Here is a 5,000-nt window from a genome sequence, read left to right on the forward strand (position 1 = left end):
ATGCCAGCTGTGTCAGAGGGCAATCTGACCCCTCCCCCCCGGGTTTGAGGGGGCCAACCAGGGGGCCTCCCTGGTGCTTCCTCGGGCACCTAGCACGAGTTCTTATCCCCAGAGAGAAAGGGAACCCTTGTCCCAGGGTAATGTTCCCCCCTCCCAGGGTACTGGGACGTCAGAGGACATGGGCCCCCGCAGCCTGGGTCAGCGCTGCCTCCCCGCCCACGAGGATGGGCACCCCCATGGCAGCCAGGGTCTAGATTCGCAGTAACAGCAATGATGCCTGTGCAAACAGTGTAAATCAGTTCGAAAAAACAATCTATCCATTCGACAGTGTAACAATAGTGCTGAACACAATTCTGCGTTTCGTTGCTGCAAAAAAGTCATGGGCAAGGTCGGTCATCTGTGAACAAATCAAAAAATATTACATGCCGGCTGAAATCGAACAAGTCCATAACGCTGTACTCAATTTGTCCGACTCCAGAAAACCCAGGAACACGACACGGGACACCAAACGGATGACTAACATTATCGTGTACACTATGATTGATCAGTGCGTCGATAATCAAAACATAGTAGTTCGCAACAACTACAACGGACACCCCCAACAGACTGGTCACCACCTAAGAAATCAGGTATTTTTACTCCTTTTCCCAAAAGAGTACAGACCAAGAAACACAGACCTGTAATGGGCCCTCCTTCACTGATCAAAATCTGATCGGGAACAAAGTTGACTTGCTGCTGGAATGTTCTCCGAACAGCAATTGTCCATTAATAAAATCATTGGGCAAAAGCAAGCAGAGAGCGCATCGGCCACACAAGAACCTCCCTAGTTCCCATCTCCCACCAGTGATCAGACCACGTACGAGACCTTCCCTTTCACATCTCCTCCAGTCTCAACGCCCTCTACCTCCACCCCCAAATCTCCTCCACACTGCAGAGCCATCCACGTGCCCCTCGCCCGGCGCTCATAGCCAGCAGACCTCGGCCCATACAAATTCAACTAAGAGCCCTCCCGCCGTGAGACCCAAAATCAACACGTCAAAGACCAAGGTTGAAGCTTCTACACAAGTAACTCCAAAACGGAGCTTTAGAGAGAGAGAGAGATTTAAAAAAAAAAAAAAAAAAAAAAAAAAAAAAAAAAAAAAAAAAAAGAACAACAGGAATAACAAGCAAATCGAACAACTCGACCCCAACCGCCACTGGGAGGAAACAGCTCAGCAGCAGGTGCAAGGGGCTACCGCCCTACCCACTGCCCCCCCTCCTCCAGCAGCGCCACCAGTCATCATTAACAACTATGCAGAACGAGCAAAGTCTACACAAGATGTTGAAGAAGACGGTTATACCAAAGTCATATCAAGAAACCAGATACAAAAAGACAGAACACCAAAGTAATCAAAGGGAGCAAATCGTCCAAACACAGTGTACCTTTACACCATCAGTTGTCACTCAGACACAAATGAAGAGGACTTAGAACAACACTTATCTGAAAAGTATCAAAACATTTCAAGTGCAGAAGCCCATAAGACAGTGATGACACATGCCTCCTACACCAGTTTCACGGTGTCAGTGAGGGGAAAGGACATAAAGCCCGAGCTATTTATAGACTTTGATGCATTTCCCGACAATGTTAAAATGTTCTTAAACAAAAACAAGTACAAGCGCGATCAGAATGTTTGACAAGGCAACGCCGTCAGCGTTACCAGTGACTAGATCGCATAATGTCGTAAAAATAGAGCATATAAATGCTCAGTCTCTCCTCGGACATTTTGAAGAAATTGAAATACTAGTTGAGGATAGAATCATAGACATATTATACATAAGTAAAACATGGCTCAACCGGGAAAGGGTTAGTAATTTCATCAAAATTCCAAATGTTTAAGTTTATAGATATGATTTAGGACGAGGAGGAGGAGTATGTATATATGTACGGGATACCCTGAAGTCAAACAGGATATCTACTACAGCACATCTACTGCCGTAAATGTCTAATTACCGCAGAAAGGACATGCTCCCTTTCTTTATTGGCGACGTTGTCTATAGGCACCCCCATGCTACCTCGGAATCTTTTGAATACATTGAAAAGGTTTTTAGAAAAATGTCTTTAAAAAAGAAACCGCTTTTCATCTTAGGTAACCTAAATGACGATGTAACAAAATCTAATGCGAAGTTAGCTAAGATGATGAAGAAAAATAAATTAGAACAAATAATAGAAAAACCTACACGAATTACAGAAAACACCTCTTCTTTATTCAGATCAGACCTCATTCTCCACTTCGATGTCAACCCGTGTCATGTTGCTGACCATGAACTTATCACGATGACGTTAAGTATAAAGCAAAAACGACCCCCAGTAATAAAAACATACACTACGACCCTCAATCTTTCTGCGAGCTTATCTTGTCGAAAGAAATGACTCTATCTGATGTTTCATTAACAGATAATGTAAACAACCAAGTAACTATCCTCACGAAAGTTATTAAAAGCAGCACTGATGCGCTGGCTCCCTACGTAACACGAACCGTCTGACGTCCCCCCTGCTCCGTGGATAAAATATGACGACATCAAGAGAGCCATTAGCGATAGAAATAATGCCCACCAAGCTTAAAAGTAACAGAAATCAGGCCGCCTTTTAGGTAGATCTTAAAGTAAAATAGAAAAATGTAAAATTGCCAATTCAATGTGCAAAAAGAGACTATTTCAGAAATAAATTCACAGTATATAAGAACAACTCTGATAAAACATGGAAAAATGTTAAAACACTAGTGCCTCACAACAAACACCCCAATAGTGATTGCTTAAGTCCCATACCTTTTTCAAAAAATCGAAAACTAACTTATGAGTAAACAATTGCTTCTACACTACAACAAAACACAGATGGGGCTAGGATTACAACTATTTTTTTCAGACCACAACCAGTGGACGTAGAAACAATCATCTTAGTAATAAAACAACTTCGCGAAGCAAATGCTGTAGGAGCAGACGGCATTGCTTTGCGCTTTATCAGAGATAGTCTACCCGCAACTCTACATTATTTGACGGTCATTATTAACACCTCTCTGGTCACTGGTGTCTTTCCATCGCTTTGGAAACATGGTATAGTAACACCAATTTTCAAGTCGGGGGATATAGACGATGTTGTGGTAATAAGGTAAACACACGGCAGTGAAATTACTCTTTATTAACGGAGTCTACAGAACCTAAGTCGCCAAACGGAATGAGTCAGGTCCTACGGTGTACCAAAGCTTGTCGCGGGTTGGTCACCACAACGTCAATAATTATCGCACTATTACTATACTCCCTATATTATCCGAAATTCTTGAACAAAATGTAGCAAATCAACTGATGAGTTTCCTGGAGGTCAATAACTTATTATTTAAAACACAACATGGTTTTAGAAATAGGTTATCTACTGAAACAGCTTTACTACAGATTACTGACGAGATTTATAATAACACAGACACATTATGCGACCTTTCTAAGACTTTTGATAGTGTTAACCATGAAATTCTCCTTATCAAGTTAATAAATCATAAAATTGATACCTTTTGGTACAAGGACCTAATCGGTAAGAATCAATAATGGCATGTCATCAAAACAAGAAGTACCTTTTGGTGTTCCGCAAGGATCTATTTTAGGTTCGATCCTATTTACAATTTTCATAAATGATTTATCAACAACAGCCTATAACTGCCTTCTAGTGCAATACGCCGATGATTCACAGTTTCTTCAAAGTGACTCATTAAACAACTTGAAAATATTAATAAGAAACACGCAAGATACTCTAACACAAGCAAAATTATATTTTGACACTAATGGCCTTAAACTAAATCCACATAATACTAGTATATTCATAGGTAGTCGGCAGAACACAGCTAAAATTCCCAATAACACAACCATAGAATTTATAGGCTGCTCTATCAAACCAAGCACATCAGTAAATAATATAGGAGTACAGATTCAAAACATTTGAACCACACGTTGACAAAATACACAGGAAAGTAGTGGGTACTCTGGTATTTCTTACTCACATAAGAAATCAAATCACTACTGAAACTAGAATCATGGTTGTACAAACACTAAATCTAAGCATAATTAACTATTGTTCAAACATTTGGGGTTTGACTAACAAACCCAGATGCAAGAGGTGCAAAAATTACAAAACTTTGCTGCCCGAGTAGCATTAGGTAATATCAGTAAACTCGATCACATCACCCCGCATATCAAAAAATAAAATGGTTAAAAGTTCACTCTAAATGCAGCTATGACAGATGTATATTCATTTACAAACTCATTCATGGAAATGGTTAATGCCCTTGCAAACCGTAGGAAACACATCGGGTGTCCAGACACATCAAGTAAATTCCCTTTTCGTCGAGAGATCGAATACCTATACAGGGGCACGACAAATGGAAATACGTGGACCCAAGTTCTGGAACATGCTACCAGATAATTAAGACATTAACAGTTTCTGTAATTTTAAAATGAATTTAAAAGAACACCTCTTAAATAAGATGTAAATATAAATGCATTTATGTAAAGAAAAACCATTTAATGGAATAAAGCGGTTTGACTTTGACTCTCTATCCACTATGTCTGCTACTAAAACACCACTCTATGTAAAAGGGTCACAATGGAAACGGCGACGTAATAGAAAACGGAGATAATCTGAAAGGGGAAACGAAACCAGATTTTTACAGACTTCACCCCAAATAAGTGGACTGGTTTACCGAAGCAACCGTTCACTGAAGGAAATAAAACATGGAATGAGTGATAATTATAGTGATGATTATCTGTCGATCTCTATATACACAAATCAAATACATAAATGAGTATCTGTCTGTCTCCTTCCCTCCCTCTCTTTATCTCTCATTTATATTCTATTTTTTGGTTATTTCTATTTTTCTTAACCCTTTTCCGGTCCGGTGGCAGCGTCCCAACTTGGCCTTGTCTTCGCTGACGCTTCGGGCCGAGTCCCCGCCAGTCACGTGACCCAAAGGAAGGGA

This window comes from Penaeus chinensis, chromosome 39 (genome assembly GCF_019202785.1).
Source record: "Penaeus chinensis breed Huanghai No. 1 chromosome 39, ASM1920278v2, whole genome shotgun sequence".
Taxonomy (NCBI): domain Eukaryota; kingdom Metazoa; phylum Arthropoda; class Malacostraca; order Decapoda; family Penaeidae; genus Penaeus; species Penaeus chinensis.